Raw genomic sequence first — 8970 nt, forward strand, 5'->3', positions numbered from 1 at the left:
ACGGAGATAAATGGCGACACCACCACCAGTCCTACCAGTGCGATCATTTCTGATAAGTTGAAAATCAGGAAGGGAGTATATGTACTTTCATAAAATATATAAATATAAAAACAAAAATATATTTTGAACTTCCCTCTTCAACTACTAATACTTTTTTTACTGTTGCAGTAGGATGCTTTGATTCTTGCCTATTTCCTTCTCCACTATTTGAGCAATTTAAAGACAATATATATTGGAAGTAAACAAAAATTAAAATACGAAATATATGAAAATAACATCTACAGCAGTCATGTCAATCCATATTTTGCTTGTCGTAATTTTGTATAAATTTAATTAGCGTAAGTATATTTTCTTTCCTGAGTATTCTTACGGGGACAATTCGTGAAATGACGCACGCATACATATATAGATATTCAGTCAACAAATCTCGGCCGACTTGTGTGCATGCGATCCTGTGGACCGACAGTATACAGGACCGCACGCACACATGCGTCCGTTGCGTAACATGCGCATGCTAAGAAATAAGAGCACATGATTTAATAAAAATTGATTGATTTTACAAGAAAAATTAATCACTATTGAATTTCCACGTTGCTTGAAGAATAATCTGATAAATAGCTAGAATGATTACCCATATATAACCTATAATAAATATTTTTAGTCTTTAAAAGAAATATTCAGAAGTATTTTGTGATTTTTTTTAATATTAAAGTAAAATTTACACTATTATGTTTTCAGCACACTGTCAAATAACAATATATCCTGAAGATGCAATAAAAATTTAATAATGCATATCATGCATTATTAAATTTTTATTGCAATCGATTACACAGATTCTTTTAGATATTATAAAGCTCTCTTTAGCTCATGAAATTGATGTTATAAACAGATTTAATCTGAAGGTTGTTTCGTACCTACGTGAATATGAATTTTGATGAAAATCCAAATTCATGTATATATTCTTATTATTTATGTGCGAAGATAAATTTGCTTCCAATATGGGATAGTTAGTATAATGGCTTATCAATAAAAAAATGGATTTAAACTTCTGAACAATTGAATTTGCAATAAAATGCATGTACAGAGAAGTTATCTTGGGTTATCAAGTGTAGCATAGATGTGCATAAAAATACTATAGATTTATGAATTACATAGTTTATTCACTACTAATCATGAACAATCTGTGATTATGTCTTTAATTAATGCTATAAACATTTGGTATAATTTTTATTAATGTTTATTTATTTATTTAATTTATTTATTTAAATAAAGGCTTACCAACTAGATACATAATTTCTTGTTAAAACTATTAAAACATTAAACTATACATCAACACATTAGTACTCATGTATCTAAATTACAGGTAGGCACAGCTTTACCAGGATTTAAAATAAAAATAAAAATTTGATGTACAGCTACAAATATTGAAATTTAATATAATTAGCTTAAGGCATTCAAAATTTGCTTCTTGAACAAGCTCAATTTAGAAAAATGAACATCAGTGTTACAATCGACGGTAAACATTCTATTATATAATTTTAACATAAGTTGTAATGGGGAGTTCGAACCATATTTATTTTTTGAAAATTTCACGTAAATTGGGCAAAAAGTACTAAGCCGACAGTTATAGATAGGCACATTGAAGCCAATTTGTGACAACAGTGATGGACAGTCTATCTCATTATTCAATAATTTATATAGGCATAGAAGCTGTGAGGAATGTTAACTCAATTAAATTTCCATGACTAAGGAGTAACCATTAAAATGTTTATTAGGATGTATTAATTAATTCACAATTTTTCGTGATTGGCGTTGGCATGTTTTGGCGTACTGATATTTAGCTGTACTGAGATAAAATACCTTTTTCTTTTACTTACTTGGACTTTCTTATCGCAATGATTTATAACTAACTCTGTTTCATATCGATGAGCTTAGTAAGTAAACAAAACATACCTACGTACTTCGTACATGTCATTTACTAGCTTGCCTAATGGAATATAGATTTTATAAAATTTCTTCTTAATAAATACACATGCTGCGAATAGGTTGTCTTTGGATAAGACTTGCCCAAATTTAATAAACTCTGAAGTGATAATTAATTATCTGTACCTATTATTAAAGTTTTACGTACGTTTGCGAAATGACCGGTTAAAGTGAAGGGAAAACATTAAATGATAAGTATACAATATATGGATTATGTAGGTAGTAGGTAAGTCCGCTAATAGAGGTCTATGAGCGTATACATTAACAATGAAGCAACACAGAAAATTGTCGCGAGCGACCGCGAAGTAAGCGGCGACTAGCTCAAAATTATTATCATTTAATATTGCACAGTCGAGCCTGCAGGTAGCTATGATAATGTAGTGATAAGATCTAATTATCGGGACCTGGAATCAAGAGGAGGCGAAAATGTTATCTCTACTTTGTATATATAGCCTCTGCTCCATTTTGCTAAATAAAAAATACTTGCATTTAATTACTAAGAATCAAGAAGTTTCATGCAGAACATGCTCCTGTAGTGGAAACATGCAAATTATATATATCTTATTTACAACGCGACAAAAGTTAAGCGTGTAAGAATATTTTTTATACTCTTTCAAGTATGTAACAGCTGATCGGGATCTGTGTGAAATTTTATACACGGGTAGGTTATAGTCTGGATTGGCACATGATAAGTATGCAATAGAAGCCGCAGGCTCCAGCTAGTAACTCGATAATTTATGTATATATTAACTATAATGAGACGTGGATGAAGTCCATTCTTTTTTCACATATTACAGTCTATATCTAGTCTTTATTTTATATTATCTTAATGTTTAAAATTAGTAATTAATAAAAAAATAATGCAATTTTAGTGTCGGTCAGTGGGCATGTATTCGCTTCTCTAGGTACGTATGCTACATGCTTTTATAAATATATCTTAGCATGCAAAAAAATTTTAGGGTAGCAGCCCTATCTATTTTTTTTTTTTAACAAAAAGTAAATCAAATTTATTATATTAAATATTAATTTTTAAATTTTTTATTATTAAAGACGAATTGAATTAAGTCAATCTAAATTTAAAACGTTATCAATAAAATGAATAAATTTTTGTTTCATTTAAAATTGTCTTTTTTTCATACTTTTATTATGTATTAAATAGTTTAAAAATATTTTATTAAAATATATAAATTCCACGCATTGCTACTTTTTTATTTCATGTGAAAATTAAATAAATTTAAAAATACACCTACATTAAAAATTATTAATCCTCTACCTACAAATTAATAACTTATGGATAAATAAGTAGTGGTATTAATTTACATCTAGTTTACACACATACATACCTATTCAGTTTAATTCCAACGAGTCAAATTATAAAACCACTGCACTATGCACTTTAATATAATAGACGAGTCGCCGCGACGAGCTTCCGTGTACGAATGACGAAACGCGTATGTTACATTGGGTTTTATGCCCTTAAAAATATTAATAAATTGCTCTAGAGCTGGTAATTCAAAAAAATGCACTAAATATTGGAAAATTTTATGTTCCAGGTTAACGTGACTTTGAATTTAATAACGAAAATTATGAGCGAAAAATGTTATTCTTAAATAAAAAAAAAAATCACTACGAATTAAGAACTGGGTAATGAAAGTTTTGCCTTAATGAAAGTTGCTAAAATATCAAATGTAAATTTAAAAAAAGAGGATGTTATGAAGTAAGTATTTTCTTGTGTTTGATTTTACGAGTACATACAGATATGATAGCGTTTAAAGTCCGTTAAAGTCTTCAATTTCTAGATGTTGCATTTTTTTTGTTTATTAAGTTTGTAATTTATAAAACACACATATTATATAGAATATTAACTTAACTTTTCAAACATTTCATTAAATTTACAAATTCCTGTATATGTGTGTGTAATAGGTTACAGCCGATTATTTGAGTTACTATTGAATGAAAATTGTAAATATATAATATGTACAGCATTCTGTTTTCTTACATGATCGAGGCTAATTTATCCAACTATCATGTCCGGATAATTGTGTAAACAATAACAAATATATGTTTATTTTATATTATTTATAGTTTATACCCTTGAAAGGTCTGACCATGCACGAACAAAATATGATGAATTCGTGTAAAACAAAATTATCTATATAAGACTCGTTTTTTTTTCAAATAATCTTTAAATTTTTTTCTTACCAGTATACAAAGTAACAGTTTCTTATATCGTTCAATTATTACTTGATAAAACTCCCTGACTTTTCCACCTCGATAAAGATGCTGCATGTGATATTTACAACTGTTTACAATTTCTTTATAATATTTATCAGTTTTAATAACCAAATTGCAATCATGTTTGTTTATTCAAGGCCATTTCAGTTCAATGAAAAGTATTAGCACGTTGGTTTCATGTGATTGAATTGATTTATTGATTCATGTTCCGATCGTACATTGTTTATTTATTATTATTTATTTTCATGTAAAATTATTTTATATAAATAACACAGTAGAAATCATATATGAATGAATTCAAAAACTTAGATTATCTAGTCTAGTCATATTATGGTCGCCTGGTACAACGTGTTTTAATCAAGACGCGGTATTTATGGCGAAACCATATTTTATATATATGTATGTATGTATGTATGTATGCATGTATGTTATATAGTATGATCGGCACATAGCTGTCACATTTTCTGAGGTTTCCACAACAAATATGGCAATGGAAATGAACATGACCTTTGAATTCTACGAATGAATGATTTACATGGAACAGGAACATAAAGATTTTTCTTGAATATCTATGAATGGATGAATGACGTTAATTAATTGTTAACGTCTGTTGCAGACAAATCTTATCTAATTGCATACAATGTTGCTGATAAATTTATTTCTTGGCAAATCGATTGAACTCTGCTATTTTATTTTAATTGAAGCAAGTCGTTTGACCTAAGTAAATTCAATTAGCTATATTAAATCACGTATGCTAACAAATTATAAGGAGTATAATAAATTTAAAATTATTAGATATAACTAGTATTTATTTATGAATTAGTTTCTTCTATTATTATATTTTCACAATTTTACTTAAAACATATTACCTTGGCTGTATGGAGAAAGACCCTTGCCAATGAATGCAGATAAATGCAGATAAAAAAAAAAAATGTTTGGCGGGCGTTAATGGCATTTGGCGGGAATATTGCCCAAGCCGTAAGCGGCTAACAGGGCGTGGGAGTATGATGCAACTAAATGTATAGTTTGCGTAGATACAATTTCTTGCAGCGATCACAAATTTAATCCAACATGATTTAAAGTTGGTACTTGACAATCCCAAGGTGGTGTACCTTATTGCAAATTGTCCCGTGGTATGCATGGAGACAGTCCCGTGTCATTGACCTATTCAACACTTCTTTCTTTTTGTAAACATTTGATAATAGTCAAAAGTTGAAACCATTCGGCGATAATTATGAACTTTGTTTACTATTACAATTAAGATAAATTATGTGTAAATGATAATTTTTAATTCTTAATAAATTTCCTATTAAATCAAAAAGCTGTGAGAAAATATTTCAAACGATTTTACGGTTTTAGCTTAGATTCCACAGAACAGCGTTCGATTTTGTATATCTGTTCCTAATTAAATTAGTTTTAATGAATGTTGAGGGAGTTTGCTATGACAATAGGATGCCTGTTACAAATGGCTGCATGTGTAATCTTTAATTCTTGTGATAGCAATATTAACTTTAATTAGTTTAGTTTATAATAATATTGTTTTTAATAAACATATACACACATACATCCATATCTACTACAATGAACGCGAATCCGCATAACTGAGAGCGAGATAATTGAGTTTCTACTTTAGTTTCTATCGATACCAATAATAACATTAAATAAAATTCGAGTGTTTGTGAGTAAAATTAAAATGACAGCTTTTTACTAAATCCATATGTATGTTTATACAGGCTATATAGCTATACCGATTTTTTGTACAATTTTTTTGTCTGTCTGTCCTTTTTATTTGGTTTAACGTCTAGGACGGATGAACTGAATTGGATGGGATTTTTACTGACAGATGCCTGACGTAATAAGGAGAAATTAAGGTTACTATTATTCTGAATTGCCACGCGCAAAATTGGAATTAATAGGAAAATCTCATTACGCGGGTGAATCTGCGAGTTTCAGTTACTTAATATTTTAAAAATTTGTTGTTTAAAATTTAATTTAAAATTTAAACCTTTCATACTATATGCTTATAGATATAAATAATATAATTTCCATTATATTTCAATTTACAAGAAATGCTGAGGTGAAAAGTGATGTAATACAAACACAAACTTACACGGATGGAAAGGGACGGCTGCAAAATATTTTATTTCTCTCTCGCTCGGAAGTATCTATGTTACATTAGAAAAAGTTGCATCATGCATTAGTATACTGCAAACCTACTTAAAATCCAATATTCATTGAAATGTTTTTTCTTTTAAATCAGCCTTAGCCCTTGAAGATTTAAGCTTCAGACATGAGCAGCAAATCTTATCATAATTGATTCAGAGTTTGAGAGATTAATGGAAAAAAAAAAACATTACTTCTTAAATACGTAAAAAAATTGTTTATTTAATATTTATCTTATTCAGACCTTTTAATCTTATATCTTTAAACGAGCAATTCTTGTATATATATAATTGGAATCTCGGAATCGGCTCCAACGATTTTCATGAAATTTAGTAGTAATAGGGGGTTTCGGGGGCGATAAATCGATCTAGCTAGGAATCTTTTTTAGAAAATGTCATATTCGTGTTTTATCGACTTAAACTTATTTTTTTAACAAATAGGAGGCGTTTGAGTAGTCCCAATTTATTATGACTCTTCCTGACATCTATTGGCGAATAATTAAAGTTAAAACAAAAAAAAAAAATACCGAGCAAAGCTCGGTCATCCAGGTACTTATAATTAAAAAGCGTTTGTCAAAAACCTCCAACAATATTCATTTAATTGATCAGTGACTATTAGAATTAAGACATAATATTAAAATTCTACGTAATAGCACACAGCACTACATAATAATATAACAGTAGTGAAACATAGAAAAATCCTTATTCAATACATTATTAGAAGCTTTATATTCTGTCACAATAATGTAAATACGATAAGCTCAACCGGTAGAATCTGGAGAGATAAATGCACACGGTTGCACTTTTATGCTATTGATAAACTTTGTGTTATCTGGGAGACACTACTTGTTACAAGTGAACTATGCCCATTAGTCTTGTGGTTAAAAATCTATCTATTTATAAGAAATATAGCTTTTTTGTAAAAGTGAGCATGCTTTGCGAATTGGACCATTCCGTTGATATATAACATTTTTTTTGTCTTTAGCATGAGCGTCTACGAAGAACGAAATAAAGAAAAATGAGCTTTGTATGTGGTAGTCGAGCACGCTTCGGCACGAATAGGGCCAGCTCGCACTAGGGAAGTACCACCCCCGCCAAAGGACCGACGTGAAATAGCACATTGCTGTGTTTCGTTCCGTGAGTGAGGGAGCCGGAGGTCTATATCCGTTTCCTTCCCCTTCCCGGTCCTTTCCTAAAGTCTGCAATTGACCTTACGCCTCTTCAAACTGCCACGGGTGGTGGTAAAACTTACCATCATAACGATGATCAAGTCCATCTATTTGTTTAAAACGTAAAATATTTTTAATATTGGCATGAAATAACTTATGTAATAACTTAAAACAGAAGGTCCTTTAGGTAGAGATTAGTAGATTAACTGACTTGGATTTACATGGATCACAATTTTTTACGTTAGAGAGACTGGCTGTGAGACTTGGGTTTTTTATAGGATATTTTTGATGGCATAATAAATTTGTCGTATGGTTATTAAGTAATTATCATCAACCCATATTTGTTCTTAGTGCTAGCGTTTTGATGGAAGTCCGAGAATCAAGCGATCGCGCTAACACAACTGTCAAACTAGAAAAAAATATAAATTCGCCATTCACGCACTAACTTCCTTATCGTCCGAATTAGGTATACGTCGCGTAAATGTATCACCGACCTACATAACACAAATATTATTATATGCTTTATGTTGACGTTTGTTATGCTCATTGAAATAGGCCAGATCCTTATCAAGGGTTCTGACGTAGGTTTTCTAATTTCTCGATACTTCGATTGTATGTAATGTACCTATGTAAATACGCGATGTGAATGTTAAAAACAATAACTTCGAACTAATTGTTATTTCTTACAAGAATCTCATTTTAATGACGTTACACACAATAACTTCAGAAAGATTAATAACAACCGAAGCAAGCACCTGTAACACCACTAGTGTTTCAAGTGTTTTTAGGTGGTGGAAACCTAGGAACATTAGGTGTCCCACCTGATTCTTTGCTTGCTATGCCCTTGAATAATTACTCATAAAATACACTGCATCTACGTTCTAAATAATATAATAACTGCCCCAGTCTTTCTTTTATTAACACTTTTATATCCGACTTCTTTAGACTAAATTTTGACGATTTAAAGAAAAAGATTTAATTCAAACTTTGCACACTTTTAGAGACGGTGACATTACAATAATTCCATAAGTTTATCTTACTATCCTAATTAGGATAATTATATATTTAACTGACATATTCTCTTCATAAGATCAAGTGAGACAATTTTGTTGATTCTGCCAATAAATAGTGTTACTTAGTTCTTTTATACTGCTTTATTCTCTGGTACAACAATGGTAGTATCAGACCCGAAAAACAACAACAGGAGAAAATATTGTAACTCAAAATAAAAATAAAAAAACCAGGCATTTTTCGGTTCCCGTTGGATTTCAGGGATAAAACTATCCTTTTTCGGGTATTAAACTATCATTGAGAAATTTCGTCCGAATCAGTTGAGTGATTTAGGCCCGAGAAGAGAAGCAGAACAGATGAGTTTCGATATTCTAGTATAAGTAGGGTTATAGGTTCGTTACAATAGAAAT

The 8970-nt window shown here is 30.1% G+C and overlaps 1 protein-coding gene across 2 annotated transcripts in view; it reads right to left on the bottom strand.

Moving 5' to 3' along the window:
- The window catches only part of LOC119832259 (senecionine N-oxygenase), a 17941-nt gene extending 14501 nt beyond the window's left edge, over positions 1-3440 (bottom strand). For both annotated transcript variants that reach the window (XM_038355919.1, XM_038355920.1), the window contains exon 1: positions 3327-3440. The gene's annotated coding sequence lies outside the window, so the exon portion shown is untranslated. The remainder of the gene's footprint in view (positions 1-3326) is intronic.
- Between the last annotated feature and the right edge of the window lie 5530 nt (positions 3441-8970).

This window comes from Zerene cesonia, chromosome 15 (assembly GCF_012273895.1).
Source record: "Zerene cesonia ecotype Mississippi chromosome 15, Zerene_cesonia_1.1, whole genome shotgun sequence".
Classification (NCBI taxonomy): domain Eukaryota; kingdom Metazoa; phylum Arthropoda; class Insecta; order Lepidoptera; family Pieridae; genus Zerene; species Zerene cesonia.